Below are 19,389 nucleotides of genomic sequence, written 5' to 3' on the forward strand. Positions count from 1 at the left end.
CCAAATGCTGGAATATGGGATTAGAGTAGACAGGGCTTGATGGTCGGCGCGGACACGATGGGCCGAAGGGCCTCTATCCGTGCTGTATAACTCTATGACTCTAAGAGCAGGCTAGAGGCTGGGTATTCTGTGGCGAGTGACTCACCTCCTGACTCCCCAAAGCATTTCCACCATCTGCAAGGCACAAGTCAGGAGTTTGATGGAATACTTTCCACTTGCCTGGATGAGCGCAGCTCCAACAACACTCAAGAAGCTCAACGCCATCCAGGACAAAGCAACCCGCTTGATTGGCACCCCATCCACTACCCTAAACATTCACTCCCTTCACCACTGGCGCACAGTGGCTGCAATGTGTACCAGCCACAGGATGCACTGCAGCAACTCGCCAAGGCTTCTTCGACAGCACCTCCCAAACCCGCAACCTGTACCACCTGGAAGGACAAGGACAGCAGGCACATGGGAACAACACCTCCTGCACATTCCCCTCCAAGTCACACTCCATCCCGATTTGGAAATATATCGCCGTTCCTTCATCGTCGCTGGGTCAAAATCCTGGAACTCCCTTCCTAACAGCACTGTGGGAGAACCTTCACCACATGGACTGCAGCGGTTCAAGAAGGCACCTTCTCTCGGGCAATTAGGGATGAGCAATAAATGCTGGCCTCACCAGCGACGCCCACACCCATGAACGAATATTTTTAAAAATCCATCGACAGCTCCCTATGCACCATGCTAGTGATCAGTTCAAAAAATTCAACTAGATTAGTCAGACATGACCTAGCCTTCACAAAATCATGCTGACATTCTTTGATCAACTTGCTACCTGTTGACAAGTGCTTATTCACTCAGCCTCTGCTGATAGACTCTAATAACATCCCCACAATTGATGTTAAACTGACAGGTTTCTAATTGTAACTGACAGGTTTGACTCTCCTCTTAAATAATTGAGTGATATTAGCAAATTTCCAATCCAAAGACACAATTCCTGAATCTGGAGAGCTTTGGAAAATGTCCTCATCTATTTCTTTTAATACCCTGGGATGGAGACCATCAAGTCCTGGAGACTTGTCTATCTTCAGTCCCATTATTTTCTCCATTACCATTTAAAAAAAAACTTATCCACAAAGTTCCTCCCCTTTGTACTGCTGGTTATTGATTCACTTCCTCCACTGTGAAAATGGGTATCAAGTACTCATTTACCAAGTCTGCCATTTCCTTATTATCCTTTATAGTCTCACTTGCATCTGTCTTTAATGGACCCACAGTCCCCATTGCCACTCTTTTTCTCTTAATATATTTATAAAAACTTTTGCTGGTAGCTTTGATATCATTGGCAAGCTTTATTCACCTCGTATTAGTTTTTTTGTATCCCTTTGATGCTTTTTACAGCTTTCCCAGTCTGCTGAATTTCCACTGTTAATTGCATTTGTGTAAGCCTTTTCATTTAGCTTGATACTGTCTCTTAGCTCATTTGTTGACCATTGCTGCTTAACTACACAAGTGGAGCCCTTGCTTTTATGGGGTCTATACTGGTTTTGTATCATGCCAAATACGACTTTGAATACTTCCCACTGTTTGTCTGTAGGTTTACCCATTAACAGTTCAGCTAGTTTACTGTGGTCAATTTATTTCTCACCCCCCTTCAAAGTTTGCCTCACTTAAATTTAAAACCTTGGAATGTAACTCAACTTTTCTCTCTTAAACCTGATATCAGATTCAATCATATTATGGTTGCTGCTCGTAAGATGTTCTCTGACAGTCAGATTGTCAACTAATTCTGGTTCATTTCTCATCACTAAATCTAATATGGCCTGTTCCCTTGTAGGTTCTAAAATATGCTGTTCTAGAAAGTTGTCCTGAATACTTTCTAGAAATTCACTGCCTTTATTTCTTGAGCCCACATCCCAGGAACGAATTTAAAAAAATACTGCTTCTCCCAGTCTTTATGAAAATTAAAATCTCTCATTATCACCTCTTTGTTTTCGCTACATGCTTCCCTGATCTCTGTATTTATACATGCCCCCACTATATCACTACTATCAAGAGGTGTGTGGACAGCTCCTACCAGAATCTTGCATCCTTTGCTGTTCCTGAACTCTACCCACATTGTTTCCACTGCCTAATCGTCCTTAACTGAAATCCCTTCTTTCTACTGCTGTAATTGTGTCTTTTATCAATATTGCTACTCCCCCTCCTTTCCTAATTTATTTGCCCTCCCTAAAGATCCTATAGCCTTTAGCTCTCAGTCATGCTCAGGTAATAGTCAAGTCTCTGTAATGACTGCTATATGGGAAAGTATCTAAAATGCCTGTCACCGAAACAGGCCATAAAGATAGTTGGTGTGAAAAATGAAGCAGTAATGAGTTATTTTAAAACACAACAAAAACTGTAAACTTGTTTATAAATTTTGAAAACTTTCTTCTGATTTGTTCACCTATTTTTGAATTAAAAAAAAAACCTTTAGACTTGTTTTGAAGAGTGGTGTGATGTGGATTCATATGTACAATTGCTCATACAAGGACATTCTGATTTCAGCTATTTGAGGAGGTGCTTAATAAAGACTAGGCATGTCTCCACAGAAAGAAAGGGCAAATGAGAGGGCAAGTCACCCTAGGTCATGCTTAACGGTACCTTTTGGTGACTGGTCTCTGAGCCACATTGGTGAAGAGATGAAGTAGTTTGCCTGCCCTCTTGGCTGCTTGGTGATGGGACACCCAAAGGGAGTGGTTGGAAAGGCACAAATATCCTTTTAAATTAGGTAGGTTTGCCTTTAAACAAAAGAAAACGTAAAGTACAGGAAGGAGTTGCAACAGAACATTTGGATCACCACCTGACATAATACAACAAAACGGTTGGGCGGGCACAGCTACAGTACTGCAGAAGTGGCAGCTTCTGTCAAATAAAACCTAAGAAGCAGTGTTTTTTATAGCTTGGGGCATGCAATTTTTTTTTGTCATTGCTAATCCATCCTCATTTTTCAGCCCGTATGCTATTTTTCATTTTTTTTTTAATGGATTCCCAAGCATTTACCACACAGTCAACCAGATCAATCATCTGGATAAAATGCAACAATACTCAGATCTCTTCAGATTCGGAAAGGCCAAAAAATAAAAACTGATATTAAAAACTCCATTCTAGAGCTCCTGACATTTTATTTTCATCCAAAGCTGACTGACTGGAGACACAATTAATGCTTAAAATACACTTTCATTTGAACTCTTGTATGCTTGTACTGTCTTGACATTTGGCACGGTTTGCAGAGCACGAGGCTGGTTAGATTTCGTTCTCAACTATTTGCTAATCCTACCAAAAGGCACTAAAGTAAGGAAAGCCACACCAGCTTACCGGTTTAAGGAAAATTAGGCAATCATTTGGGGAATTGTTCATTTGCATTGGAACAATTTAAGTCTGCGGTTTAAATGAAAGCTACCTGAACCTTGAGGCCCAACATTTTCTGCAACAATGAAACATTTCAGGACTCAGCATGCAGTCCCACCTTTTTTGATTTGCTTCATTTTGTTTTCCCATTAAATGCCCCATTAACTTCTGTTAACGTTATCACAGTGAACCAACTTGGAAAATGAGTTTGAAGCTTTTTGAATTTTGCAAAACAACTTTAGCTTGCAGCAAATTTGTACGTGGAAAGCTCTGCTTGTTGTGACCAAACCATATGCTTGTTTCAAAGCTGTGCTGTGTTCAGACTGGCCCAGTTAAAAAATGACTTAATTCCAGAATGAAAATGCTTTGGGCTCAATTATGTTGTGGTTAGATTGCTAGATGTACACCTGGCTGTGCGAGGTTACTTTCATAATCACAAAGATCAAAGAAATAAAGACAACCATTTGGCCCATCGAGCTCAGCCTTTCAAATAAATCTACATTTCTCTAATTTAACTCAATGATTCCAGAGTTTTTGTCTCCTTTCCTGAAGACCATTTTAATTATTGATTGTTTGTTCCGTGACATCAATCCTAAATGTTCTCAAGTGAATCCAATCCGCTATCTGGAAAAGTCCATTGGAACAGTGAATCACAAAACAACTCATTTGTCACCTACCTTCCCCGGTAGTGATATCTACGTTAAGATAGCTTTCTTAAAGGGGCTCTTAGGTTTTTCTGTTCGTTGAACGTTGAAGAAACCGGTTTTATTGAGCATGTTTTCATGAAGCCGATGTTAATTCTTCCTCATTTATTCAACCTCCACTTTTGGATGAATGGGTAGCCATATAAATGTGGGATGCATTTGTTGGAGGCAGTTCATTCCATTGTCAATGTTATGGCTTGGGGCTTTCTCGACACTTTGTCGCTCAAAAAGTGCTGTTTCCATAAGCAGACCAAGTCACTGATGAACTGAAACTTGCACTCTTTAAATGTGACATGGTGACTACCAGTTGCCCATATCTACAGTATGATGCATATGAGGGACACTCTATGGGAAGCCCACCATATTCTGTCCACTCTGGAAGATGGTTAATACTGCACTGTCAGGTAAACAAATAGATTTATTTACAAGTAAGCTAATAACACAGGAACAGAATACACAGCAAGTTACCGATGGTACAAATACTTCGAAAACAATATGTAACGAAGGGTGAAAATATTTTCTTCAGAATATACTTCTTACACAGTAGAACAACCTAAAAGGTTTTGAGAGGAAACAGTCTTTTGTAGATTGCCCAGTGATAAGTTACACATGGGTAATGCAACTCCTAAATTGGCCCATGGAATCCCAAGTGTTGATTCCAGAAACTGAACAAAACAGAATTGAAGTTGTCTGCCATGCATATTCCATACCAAAAGGCATCTGAATAAAGAGCTGTCAATCCATCAAAATCAAACATACACTGATAGGATTTGTTTACATTTACATTTCATGCTAATGAGCAGTTTGACTCACACTGACTCTTTCACCCAGGGTTCATTAATATTTTAAATATTATACCTATTATCTATTTCAATTCCTAAAACACACTCCCTTGAATGTATGACCATTTAAGATGTAATTAATTTATTTATAAGCTCACAGGCTATGAGATGTGCCAGCAGAGAAAGCATGGTAAACAGTAGTTGGAGTTTACAGACCAAATACCCATTTGTCCTACCCGAGATTACCACCTGTGAGGTCCAGTTTTTTTAAATTTGGTTCCTAACTTCTGATATTCACCTAGCTGGACCTCCTCCCTTTTCTTCCCTGTGTCATTGGTCCCAACGTAGACCACGACAACAGAATTGAACCCTCCCTTTCCAAGTTCCTCTCCAGTTGCTCTGAGATATCCTTTACCTTTGCATCAGGTAGGCAACACACCCTTCTGGACTCTCGGTCCCGACTGCAGAAAAAGCTATCTATCCCCCTAATTATCAAATCCCCTATGACTGTAACCTTTCTATTCTGTAATCCCCACCCCCACCCCCCCCCCCCCGCCCCCGGATTGCTCCTGCTCCAATAATATCTCTTTGTAAAGAATTATGGCGTGTAAGGTCTGTTTGTGGCACAGTGCGTCAGTGTGAGCTGGCAGTGCCGCAGTACCTTTGTGGAGATCCTGCTCCAGAAGACTCAGAACAAGAGTAGAGCAGCAATAAAAACAGAAAATGCTGGAAAAGCTCAGCAAGTGAGGCAGCATCTGTGGAGAAAGAAACAGAGTTAATGGCCCCATTATTAGTGGGGAGGCGGGATGGCAGCAGGGGGGAGGGGGGGGGAGGCGATTGGACGCGTGGCAAACCCGCATGAACCAAACTTACCGTTTACGACGCGATCGCACGTTGATTGATGGTGGTTAACGTCCTCTCCGGGTTTTGCGCCCGGCAGTTAGTCTGATTGACAGGCTGGCTGCCATCAGGAGCTGCAACTTGAGGGGGGGGGTGGTGGGGGGGGCGCGCGGGAAAGAGAGCGAGACGTCATCCGGTATTGGAACAGAAAACTGGGGGGGGGGGGGGGGGGATGGTGGGGGGGAATGGAAGATCCGACGCTGGACTGTAAGACCGGGGGTTGGGGGGGGCTGTTGGAGAGATTGGGGTGACATCGGAGCAGGTTTCAAAGGGAGATGCATTTCGCGTTTTCACTTCATTGCATGTTTTTTTAAATTTAATTTCTTTACTTTCTTGTTCCCTGATCCGGCCCTTCATGCCAGGTTTCACCAGGCGTGAATCAGAAGCGGTGGGCAAGACGCCCGGGTAAGTTTTAAAACAAAAACCTTTCCAATCCCGTCATCTGTCACAGGTAAAGTGCCTTAAGTACCTCAATGAGGTACATTTGGCTCTTTAACTGCTCATCCCGCTGGCTTTAATTGCCGGTGGGACTTCCGTTTTCGGATCGCCCGCGCGCACATCGGTGGGTCCCTGGGAAACTCGGAAGCCGGCGGGTTGGAGCCGGCTTCTGATCCCGTGATTTTCGGAGCCCCCACGCACCCACATTTGCCTCCTAAAATCACCCCCAATGTTTCAGTTCAAAGACCTTTTGTCAGAAGTAGAGCAGCAATATGGCCTCGAGTGCACTTTTAGTGTCAAATTGTAGATGCTTTTTTGTAGTATTAAAAGCTTACTGCGAATAAATGTGTAACAGACTAATGGGATGTAACTGTCCTCTCTGTAATGGCTGTAAGGGATTTGGGTAGTCTCAAACTATTTACTAATAGGAGGTGGCCCACTGTACAAAATTGCCCTATTTGGCATTAATTGACACTAAATTAACAGCTTCAATTCAGTAAACCACAGGGATAACTCATCTGGGAAATGGAAATATCACACTGGTGCATTTGGACTTATTCTTTTGAGGTTGAGGACAAGGCACAGCGTTGAGTGTTCATTCATGATTTGGCTGTATTGCAATCGAAGTCCCTTATTCATCAGCTTGTTAAGCACAGAAATTCACCAAAATAACCCAACTGAATGAAACTGTCTGTAGGAACCTACCTGATTTTATAAAACACACTCTGAGCACATTGTTATACAGTGTGAGTCTTTCACTTTGGTAAAAGCACTAAGGACTGTGGAGTGAGGAACATATAGCTTAACAAGCGTCCCCTCCCATGGCTTATGTAAGATTTATAGTCTAAAATGTTTTATTTGTTGGGGTATCGTCAGATGGCAAGAGTGGAACGGGAGTTGGATCTGTCTGTTCCATGGTAGACCCTTGAGAGATTGATGGCAGATTGATGGATCACTATAAGTGCTTTTATTTGTCAATTTAACTTATATCCTGTCTCAGGAGAGGGGTCTTTGCTCTCTTGCTTCTACATTCAGGCGCAGCAGCTACTCTCTGAAGCTTCACTGGGCTCCGCCTTAGTTACAACCCGCTCCCCACATTTACCTCACTGAATCCAGCTTCCTTACCCTGATGGCAGCAGCTACATTTTTGTGGATTTATGACTTTGGAACCTTAAGCTGTTTTATGCTGCGGGGAGCACCTGAAGAGAGAGAAACCCCTTAGTGTCAGGTAAGGGCACCTTTTGGTGTCAACGGCACAGTTAGTAGCAGATTCTGCTTGAGAGCAACCATTAACAAGGCAAACTGTTCCTACCAGCACTGATTGTGATTTGTGGTAATCTGTACTCACTGGCCATGTTCACGCTCCATGGACTTATTCATTTGTCCTTATGAGAAGCCTGTAAATTGAATTGGGCAAATAAAGAAAATGATAAGAACATAACTGTGTTACTGAACATGAAACTTGCTTCTAGCTGCTTTCCTGGAGGTGTGGAAGACCCCCTAACTATTCTGATTTTTTTTTCCCCCCTTTGCCATGGGTACAGTCTTAACCGCAAGGAACATGGACGCAAATGCTATTAAGGCACATGCTACGCTGGTATGTCAACAACATGTACTACCAGGCCAGCACTGTGTCCATGCAGCTTTCTAATATAGAGGTGGCTCTGCATATGTTTCCTTGCTGAATGCTCTCCTCTGTCTTAAAAAAACTTTGCATCTAGTGCACATATAGTCTGTCATATTAGAAATGCAAAGTATGTGTCGCACTTGTACTTGATTGGTTCATCAGTGACAACAATAACTTGCAGTTATATAGCACCTTTTACAGAGGTGTAATCAGAGAAAGGTGGACACTGGGCCAAAGAAGGAGATAGGAAGATGGGTGACCAAAAGCTTGGTCAAAGAGGTGGGTTTTAAGGAGGGCCTTAAAGGAGAAGAGAGAGGTGGAGAAGCAGAGGGGATTAGGGAGGTAATCCAGAGCATGGAACCTGGATGGCTGAAGGCGCAATCGCCAGTGTTGAGGCAAAGGGAATGGAGAATGCACAAAAGGCCAGAGTCAGATGAACAGAGAGTTCTGGGGGGAGGTTGTAGAGCTGGAGGAGATTAGAGATAGAGAATAGCAAGGCCGTTAAGATATTTAAACACACTGATGTGAATTTTAAAATTGAGGGACAGGGAGCCAATGTAGGTCAACAAGGACAGGAGGGATCGGTGAGTGGGACTTGGAAGTGGATAGGATATGGACATCCAAAGTTTTGGCTGAGCTGAAGTTTATGGAGGGTGGAGGATGGGAGGCCGACCAGGAAAGTATTGGAATAATCGAGTCTGAAGGTGAAAATAGCATTGATGCAAGTGGGCTGAGAAGGGGCGGAGGCTGGTGATGATACGGAGATGGAACAAAACAGAAAATGCTGGAAACGCTCAGCAGGTCAGGCAGCATCTGTAAAGACAGGAAAGTGATGTTTCAGGTATAACGCTTCTTCAGAAGAGGAAGATATTACAGATGGACAGCTTATAAGAAGAAACAGAGTGAGGGAAAGGGGAAAAGAAAAAACACATGCACAAGAAAAGAAAATGAATGAGCTGTAAAGTTATTAGGTGGAGAGCATGAGATGATCAACTGGCAGAAGTGATAATAGCATGCGACGAAAGGAGGCAAGATGAGAGAAACTGGAGAAATAAAAGACATACACGAGACTCAGAGAATGTATGAATAGTCAAAGCAGGTTAGCTAAGTTGGAGAGGAAGAGCATTAAAACCTGGCAAAGGGGAGCAGGCTCCAATGGGGCAGCAGTCTGATGGAAGAACAAGGCAGGTCAACACCTGGGTTGCAGACCATCGCACTGGCAGTGTGTCGTTGGGGGATCCCCATCCCAAGTATCAACCCATTCTACGTCCATCCTACTTTACTAGCCCCTACTGTCAGAGAGAAGATGGGATCTGTGATTGAGGTCTGAAGTTGTTGAAATTAATATTGCGGTCACACGGCTGTAAAGTGCCTAGTGGAAAGATGAGGTGCTGTTCACTGAGCCAGCATTGAGCTTCACTGGAACATTGTGGAAGGCCGAGGACAGAGAGATCAGACTGGGAGTGGAGCAGAGAATTGAAGTGGAAAGTGACAGGGAGTGCAGGGTCACACTTGTGGACAGAACGGAGGTGTTCAGCAAAGCGATCATCTAATCTGCGTTTGTCTCCCCAACGTAGAGGAGACCACATTGTGAGCAGCAAATACATTACAATGGATTGGAGTACAAGGAAATCGCTGTATCACCTGGAAGGAGTGTTTGGGGCTCCGGAGAGGTTTTGAGGGGTGTGATCGGGCAGTTGTTGCCTCTCCTGCGCTCGCATGGGACGATGCCAAGGGAAAGTGTTGGGGGTGTTGATAGAGTGGACTAGGGTGTCACGGAGGGAACGGTCCCTTTGGAATGCTGAAAAGGGAGGTGAAGGGAAAATGTGTTTGCAGGTTGGGTCACGTTGGAGGTGGTAGAAATAGAGGAAGATGATCTGTCCAATGCGGAGACTGGTGGGGTGCAAGATGAGGATAGGGGGTTCCTATCATGGTTCTGCAAGGGTGGGAAAAGGGTGAGGGCTGAAGTATGGGAAATGGAATGGACTCGCTGAAGGTCCCTGTCTGCCACGGTGGAGGGGAATCCATGGCCGAGGAAAAAGGAGGACATTTCAGAAGCTCTGGTGTGGAAGGGATCAGTAAGGGGACCTGAGTAGGACTGCAACAAAGAATGTTCAACATATCCTGCCCAAAGACAGGCGTATCTTGACCCATGTAGGTTCCCATAGCAACTCCTTTTATCATGAGAAAGTGAGTGAAGTTAAAGGAAAAGTCGTTCAAGATGAGCACAAGTTCAACCAGGTGGAGGGGAGTGGAGGTGTTTGAAGACTGGTTTGGCCGCTAGTCAAGAAAGAAGCGGAGGGCCAGTGGGCTGTCCTGGTGAGGGATGGAGGTGTAGAGGGTCTGTACGTCCATAGTGAATAGGAGATGGTTAGGGCCAGAAAGCTAGAATTGATTCAAGTTAACATTCTTTGAGGAGGAAAACTGGGGCCAAGGAGGTAACCGTGCAGCGGCAAGAGGAGAAGCCAGTGCTGGAGGTGCTCTGGCTAGGATTGGATAGGTAAGAGTGGAACCAAGCGAGGGCAATCCGTTTTTTAAGATCGTTTTCTGCAATTCTTTCAACACCTTGTATGAATGTACACTGGGATGTTTTTAATCCTCCAATGCCAATCTGGACAGATGCATTGTCTAATCGAGAATTCCCAGAAAGCTATGTGTTGTGGATTTAACCTCTTGTGAGCTGTATTTAGCTTAAAGTCCTCATTTTAATATAACTTACACCAATCCATCTGTAGCTAAATAGAAATCCTGAAACATGACAAAAACATTTATTTTCAGCAATCAATCCAAAAGGCACCTACTGTTCTGTCTCTGAGGAGATCTCTTAGAAACTCCTTTCCAAATTCTTTCATTGGAAATGTACACCCTTCACTCACTTCCACATCCCACCTTGCAATAGTTTAAGCCCTGACTCGCCCTGACTCACCATGCACAATGACATGGAAAATCTACTGGTGTGCATTGGAGTGTCCCCTCAACTTGCCTTGCAGATTTCTGTCCAAAATTATTACTTTTTTGATAAGCAGTAATGTTATTTTTCTTAATGAACTTTTCATGGAAATTCTGTATACTGTACATTTCCTTTCGGCTCACCATAATTTTGCTCTTGCTAAGAAAGGTGTAACAAACTATAGAAGAATCTTGGCTTTAAAGTGGACATCATTTTACCTAAATACCCCCCACCCCACCCCACCCCACCCCAGCATTTGGCTTTCTTTATCTGAAATGGCAATTGGAGGCTTGCCATGTAGAATTCTGCACTAGTGAAGGTTCAAAGTCAGAAGACAGTTTTATTCCACCCCTAAAATAAATATATAAGATGATTACTCATGTCGTATTGACAAAGCCCATGTAGCTAGGCTGCACAATGACTTATAGCAATGCCATTAGACTGAATCAGGAGGCAGTAGCATGAAAATATTTTTGGTATTATGATATGGTGATTTTTTTTCTCTTCTTGTACTTAATGTTCCAATAAAGAAGTAACAAAGTTTTGAGAAGTTTTTTTTATTATCATTAGCGCAGTAATTGGTTAACAACATGTGACTTATTTTAATTGCATGGCTCGCATAATTAAATAGTACTTGGGCAAAATATCAATTCGAGAGAATATTTTATAGTTATTAAAAACTGCTCCTGCTACATTTCCTCCATTTCACATGGTTGCTCAGTCTAAGCTTTGAAGTGACATTGACCAGACAACTATTTAATTACTTGAATTATTAATTTTTTTAAAATCAGCTGTTCAATTTATTCAGTTGTCTTTTCTTAAAAGAAAGTATAGCATGTGTCTTAACTCCTAAGGACCATTAGTTGCTTTTAAAATTTTTCTCACTATTTCCTTCACTTTTTTTTTTCTCCTTGCGCTTGCTGTGCTATAGTTCCTAGATTGCTTGCTGCCCCTGCTTGTATGAAACGCTCAAGTTGTTATTTTATATGGGCCGCATGACGATGAAAGACCTCACAGTCAAGCCCAATTAATACACGCACGCATCTCCATTAGTGATAAGGACCCGGTTCCCTACATGATTTTAAAAAATCCTGCCCTCATTAGCCTGGGGCATTGTGGTTCGTTATAGAGCTCCAATTGCCATCATGGCAATGAGCCCATTCAGCACAGGCTGGGGATTGAACCTGCGACCGTCCTAATATGTATGTAGCTTAGTGTCACACAGGGCATTGTATTTACCTGCTAGTCTTTGGGAAGGACTACATTTTGTTGGTCATCCTGCATCACAGACTGGTCCAATTTTTCCCCAAATTAAAGCCTTCTTCAGCCATTTCATACATCGGTAGCTGGCAAAGTTACTCCTCTGGCATGCAGTGGGATTCAGAAAATTGGGATGTCTGAAGTAGACCAGATGCTTAACATGGACTGTCACTGCAGAGCAGCAATTAACAACCCAAATTTTAAAAATACTGAACATTAGAGTAAGTCTGAAGCAGTCATGCTTGAGATGTGCAGTGCTCTGATCAGGTGACACCATGAGGAATGTTTGCAGTTCTGGTCAGTGTGACACAAGGGAGACAATGAAGCCCTAAACCCAGAGTGCAGAACAGCCATGAGATTGGTGATAGGACTGATTTATGAGGAAAAACTGAAGAAACTTAGGTTTTTTAAACTTGAAAGGAAACGATTGAGAAGGAACTTCATGTAGAGATATGTAAATTTGCAAATGGTATTGAAAGGATAAATCTTGGGATACTACTTCAAATTGAACAGATGAGACGTTAAACGTCTGCCCTCTCAGGTGGACGTAAAAAATGGCATGGCATTATTTTGAAGACGAGCAGGAGAGTTCTCACTGATGTCCTGGCCAATATTTATCCCACAACCAACATCACTAAATCACATTATCTTGTCATTATCACATTGCTGTTTGTGGGACCTTGCTGTACACAGATTGGCTGCCGCATTTTCTATATCACAACAGTGACTGCACTTCAAAAAGTATTTCATTGGCTATGGTGCACTTTGGGATGTCCTGAGGCCGTGAAAGGCACTATAAAAATGCAAGTCCTTTCCTTGAATTATCGGCTAAGAGGGTACAGGTTCAAACCAATGTCAAATTTCGGACCGATGTCAGGAAGTTATTACCAACAGAATGATTAACATGTGTAATGGGCTTCTGGGTAGGTTAGTGTAGATAAAAACCCTGAAATAATTTAAGTCATGACTGGATGCTCATGATTGGGGGACTGTAGATTCTTTTTGGATAGACTAGCTAGGATGGACCAAATGGTCCTCCTCATCTGTAGCCATCTTGTGATACCTAGCTTTGGAAGCAGGTCGGTGATGATGTGCCTCTCATCACAGTTCTCGCACCTTTGGCTCCAAGGTTGAAATGCAGCACAAGCTAAATGGATGAAAGTCTCCTTTTCTCACTTATCTGCTGGCTGTAAAGCATTGAAGTCGAAGGAGTTTGTGCAGTATCAACTTGGGCTTCAGTGTCTGGGCCCCACCACACACAACTGCCTGTAATTTGACAGGAATTGATCATGTCACTCAGAGCATCTTCAGGGTAGGCTGATGTGGTAAATGGAAGTATTCACAGTAGTGCAGTCGGAAGTGCCATTCTGAGGTTGAAGTTAAGACATGAAACAGTGTTGAAGGAGATATTATTTCCATCTTACTCTTACAACCAACTGATGTGTGCTTTTATGTATGTGTGTTTATGGGACCTTGCTGTGTGCAAATTGGCTGCTGTGTTACCTACGTAACAACAGTGATTACACTTCAAAAATAATTCAGTAGTTATGAAGCACTTAGGGACATCCAGAGGATATGAAAGGTGCTATATAAATACAAATTCTTTCTTTACTGTCTGGCTTCAAATGCAATTCTCCTCCTGCACTTACTGACATGAACTGAGGCCCCTTCCAGGAGTAGAGATTTAAATGTTTAGAGAGATGTGGCAGGAGCATCCACGCACTCTAAACATTTAAATCAACTCCAGGGAGGCATACAAAGCATCCAAAGAACTCCCAGGGCACATACTAAAGCAGGTTTAATACTGCACTCAAGTTATACTTAAGCCAATGTCAAGCCAAAACAGTACCTCCTGTAGGAGGAGTCTTGCACTGCTGGCCTGTGGAATTTTGGTGAGCTCTTACCTGGAGTTACACTGCAACTTTAGAATTGCAGCACCATGGAAACCAATCTGAAACCTCTCTAAAGTTGCAGTCAACAGACACTCTTAAGAACAAAATTGAAGGTTACAATCCTGTATTTAGACATAGATAATGAAAAGCGCTTTCAAGCACAGCAGTTCCGGTGCTACTTGAGACCGTCTAAGTCTAATATACATCGAATGGAACAGATTGTGGTTAAAAACTATTAATTGTAATATTGGATTGATATGCTGGAGTTTAGCTGGATTATCTTCAGGATGTCAGGGATGAAATTTCTTGATTTATTTTTGTTCTTGAAAGTATGACCTGATTAGTCGCCTTCAGGATATTAAATTAGGCTAAGTCTTGGATAGAGCAGATAGGACACTGTCTGTGGAAGATGCCAGCTTGACGAAGCAAATGCTATTTTCTCATTTCTCTTTTGTTTAGTTAGTAATTACGCAATTTAACTTCAGATGCAAAAGTACTTTAATTGGCGAGCCAGGCTGACAGATGAAGAATTCTGAAGGTTGGTGTTGTATAGCTGCGATAAAGAAATCAATTATTTGTTACTTGTGTAAGCTCTATAAATCTTTTTACATACGTAAAGTAATTAAACCTTGTGTTGAGTCCTAAACGTCTCACATCTGTGTTACCAAAAGAATGCAAAACAATCATTTGACAGGGTGTATTTCATAAACACTCTGCATTATTTAAGGCGTATGCACCTACATTTGTACAACAACAGCAACTTGCTTTTTTATTACCTATAAAAATGTCCTAAGGCGCTTCACAAAGGTGTAATCAAAAGTTAAAGATTCAATATACTGGAAAAGGACTCCTTTTATGGGCTGGGAATGAATCTTCAGGTGCTAGTAATATATACCGCTGGGTAAATATAAATGGGGACAACTCTACTCCCTCTGAATACTGACCCTTTTGGAAAATCCTCTATAAATGTTGAAACTCTATGTAGAAGAAACATACAGAGACAATGGCGATTTCTAGACATCACTCCAGACCTTGCAAGGTGTAAAACTTATAAACTCTCTGTTTACTTGTACTGAATCAGCTATAACATGGAAGGAATCCCAAGACATAAACTGCAGCTTTGGCTGCAGAGCCTTTTGTACTGACAAAAGGCATCTGAACTCCAGGGATGAACTGAAAACCGCATTGTCCACATACAACACCTCAATTGGAAGATCAAACAAGAGATAAACTCAACTCTTTTATTCAAAAGTCCTGTTGTTGCTCATCAGGTTCTGTAAAACACCATCATTCTGGAAAAAAACAAGTACATTAACCTCTTGTGGACTGAACCTAGTTTCATTGTATTTTTGTACTATGAGAGAGCAGTGGCAGAAAGCTCTTTACGCCGAGGGCTGTTGAGGAATGGAGTTCTGCAGCGGCCATTGCATTTTTAAATATTTGAAGCAGTGACAGATTGGAAGGTAGCAAATGTAACCCTGCTATTCAAGAAGGGATAGAGAAAGCAGGGAACAGTGGCCAGTTAGCCTAACATCAGTAGTAGGGAAAAAGCTAGAATCTATGATTAAGGACGTAGTACAGGGCTCTTAAAAAAAAATCATCGTATGATCAGCCAGAGTCAATACGGTTTTATGAAAGGGAAATCATGTTTGACAAATCTATTAGAGTTTTTTGAGGGTGTAACTAACAGGGTAGATAAGGGGGAACCATTGGATGTAGTACATTTGGATTTTCAAAAGGCATTTGATAAGGTGCCACGCAAGAGGTTGTTACACAAGATTAGGGCTCATGGGATTGGGAGTAATATATTAGTGTGGATTGAGGATTGGTTAACGGACAGAAAACAGAGAATAGGAATAAATGCGCCATTTTCAGGGTGGCAGGTTGTAACTAGTGGGGTGCCGCAAGGATCAGTGCTTGGGCCTCAGCTGTTTACAATCCACATCAATGACTTAGATGAGGGGACCGAGTGCAATGTATCCAAGTTTGCTGATGATACAAAGCTAGGTGGGAAAGTAACCTGTAAGGACGCAAAGAGGCTGCAAAAGGATATAGATAGGTTCAGTGAGTGGACGAGAAGGTGGCATATGGAGTATAATGTGGGGAAATGAAATTATCCACTTTGGTAGGAAGAATAGAAAAGCAGAATATTTTTTAAAAGGTGAGAGACTAAGAAATGTTGGTATTCAGAGAGATTTGGTTGTCCTTGTAGATGAATTACAGAAAGTTAACATACAGGTACAGCTAGCAGTTAGGAAGGCAAATGTTATGTTAGCCTTTATTGGAAGGGGGTTTGGAATGTAAGAGTAAGGAGGTCTTGCTGCAATTATATAGAGTTCGGGTGAGACAACATCTGGAGTACTGTGTATAGTTTTAGTCTCCTTACCTAAGGAAGGATATACTTGCCTTAGAGGGGGTGCAGTGAAGATTCACTAGATTGATTCCTGGGATGAGATGGTTGTCCTATGAGGAGAGGTCTAGAACTAGAAGTCAAAGTCTCAAGATAAGGGGTCGGCCATTTAGGACTGAGATGAGGAAAAATTTCTTCAATCAGAGGATTGTGAATCTTTGGAATTCTCTACCCCAGAGGGCTGTGGATGCTCAGTCACTGAGTATATTCAAGACTGAGATCGATAGATTTTTGGACACTAAGGGAATCAAGGGATATGGGGATCGGGCAGGAAAGTGGAGGTGAGGTCAAAGATCAGCCATGATTTATTGAATGGCGGAGCAGTCTCGAGGGGCCGTATGGCCCACTCCTGCTCCTATTTCTTATGTTCTTATACAGGGCTATGGGGAGCGAGAGTGCAGCAGTGGGATGAGTTTTGGCTTGTTCTAGCAAAGATTCAGCACAGTCACGGTAGGTTGAGTGGCATCCTTCTATGTTCCAAGATTCTTGGTCCTACGGCTTCATTTTATTTAAGGTTCAGATGATGTTTGCTGATCAAAGGATAGATTTTATCCACGATCAGATTGGTTCACTGATTTAAATTGCTAACGACACGTTACTGTAAATCACATGGGATTCCTGTGAGCTGACGAGTTAATAGTTTATGCTTACACCCAAGCTAACCGATGTCGTTGTCTGCAAAACATGCATGTTGAGTAAACCGTTGCAGCTAAAAATAGCACCCCAATTGGGATAGTGCAAATTTTTATCTGGCTCCTCACTTGTATCTGTAAATGTTTGTAATGTTGCTTGCAGGAACGGTGGTATCTGTTCAGGATACAATGTACAAGCCATCTCCAGTCTCTTCCAAAAGCCTAAATAACTTTTTAATGTGGCCTAGGAAAGGCAACAGTGGAGTTTTCCTCGAATGGTCGGCTCCGATGTGGGTTTAAAAGCAAGACGCTGAGAAAAGTACTGCACTTCTTGCAATCAGATGGAAAATTGTCTGCTTCAGAAAGACATTAAGCTGATACTGAGAGTGGGATAAGAAAACAGAACCAGTTAAACTCACCTCCGCAGCAATCAGGAAACCAGATAACTTTGTTTTTTTATCCAGATGTTTTTTTTGAAAGTTAATTAGCCCATCACAGAGTTGTGCTTAGTATTTTATTGGATGCTTTGTGTTTCATATACATTAGTGTCTCTAGTACGTGAAAACTCTGATCTCTATTTCGTAGCCACCAATCTAAAGTGAGTGTAGTGTCGTAGTCATAGACTCCCATTAATCCAGTTAGCAGATTACTAAAAAGCAGGTAATCGCTAACCCTCAAATCAGGGCAGATTATAAATAAGAACATAGTTTCTGGATAATAGTGTGCATACAGGAATTAATGTTGAGAGAGAAACAGTTTCATAAAATACCCAAAATTGGGACAATGTTTAGTGAGAGTTTTTTTTCCAAGTCATATGTCATTTTTTAAAACACGATGGTGGAGGGAATTTTAGCCCAGCCCATTTCCTGCTTGATTCCCGCCCTTCACCATCTTAACTGGGTTGTTTCTTTAGATGGCTAAGGCACCCGTCTGACTCATGCTAATCGGGTTCCTACAATGTCATTAGGACTCTGATGGCATTTTAATGGTCCACAGATTGGGGCACCTGCCATGAACACCTCACTCAGTTAAACCTGGTGAGGAAGAAGAGGAGGCCCTCGAAGGTGAGTCAGAAACTTTTCTTAGTGGGACCAGGAGGGGCAGGAGTGCTCCTCCAGGTGACACTAAAAAAAAGTCTGAGCCTCTACTGTCCCCCCCCACCCCATTGCAACTTACCGTGGTGCTGGCGGGCGGCCTCCAGGCCCTGGAATTTTAAGCTGCCCCAAGCCAGCCTGCTGCCTCTTTCTGCCCGTTTCAGACAGGAAGCTGCCAGATAAAATTTCCCCCAAAATATTTATTTCCAAATGCAAGATAAATGCTTGTGAAAGATTGGCTGACCTGGCTCTCATGTCTAAAAAAGCATCTTCTGTGATGGATAGAAGTGTATGTTGGTAGATAAATGTCACCCAATACACCTAGTATAATTCTACTTGTTGCTGCAGTACACCTCTCCAAGAAAAAGCTGACTATGGGCATAAGATCCTTTGGCTCCAGTTGGGAGACTTGCCGCCTCTATTGTGCACGTAGTATGGTGCAACTGTCTGGCAAAGGATTGGTAAGCAGGCCTCTTTATTAGTAGTGGGTGTACTCTCTCTTGCTTGTGAGTCCTAGGTCCTAGTTGAAATAGTAGTCTGGAAGTAATTTATGTGAGGCATATACAGATGTATACAAACTAATTACCATTACTGATTCAGTAGCTCCCATAAGTGGTTTAGTTATCTTACTTTTCATGGGGAGTGCACTCACTGTGCCCTATATCTACTTGTACGTTAGCATAACCCGGGAATGTAATAATAATGCCTCTTGTGTCCTTAACTGGATAATTATGTCTTTCACACATGTGGTCCTTCCATCTCTCCAAAGGAGGACTGAGTTAATGCTATGTGAGTCAAGACTTGATGCAAATTGTTAAGCTGCTTTATTTGACAGAACATGAACATAAAAACAATAGTTGTAATCAGATTCTGTGCAACTTATCTTCATGTAATGATACAAAAGAAGGAATACACCACACTTCCCCGCGTCAGTGGATCGTCTTAGTTTACTTGAACAAAACTATCATAGAATCATACAGGACAGAAGGAGGCCATTCTGCCCATCGGTGTCTGTGCCGGCTCTTTGCAAGAGTTTTCCAATTAGTGCCACTCCCCCTGCTCTTTCCCCATAGTGTTGCAATTTTCTCCTTTTCATGTTCATATCCAATTCTCTTTTGAAAGTTACTATTGAATCTGATTCCACCACCCTTTCAGGCAGTGCGTTCCTCCAGCATTTTTAACCTGTCTGCAAAAGCTCTCATAGCTTTCCCTTTAACCAACCTGACTGTCTCACAGCTTTCCTGTTTTCCAAAATGCCTCTGTCCAGTGTCACCTTTTAGTCAAATTGATCTAACCCCAACCAAAGAGCGGAATCCAGCAGC

The 19,389-nt window shown here is 42.3% G+C and overlaps 1 protein-coding gene across 1 annotated transcript in view; it reads left to right on the forward strand.

Annotated features, from left to right (window-relative positions):
• The window catches only part of LOC137325529 (uncharacterized protein C1orf21-like), a 190,297-nt gene that overhangs the window by 86,265 nt on the left and 84,643 nt on the right, over positions 1–19,389 (forward strand). The window lies entirely within an intron of this gene.

The sequence above is a fragment of the Heptranchias perlo genome, chromosome 9 (genome assembly GCF_035084215.1).
Source record: "Heptranchias perlo isolate sHepPer1 chromosome 9, sHepPer1.hap1, whole genome shotgun sequence".
NCBI classification, from domain to species: domain Eukaryota; kingdom Metazoa; phylum Chordata; class Chondrichthyes; order Hexanchiformes; family Hexanchidae; genus Heptranchias; species Heptranchias perlo.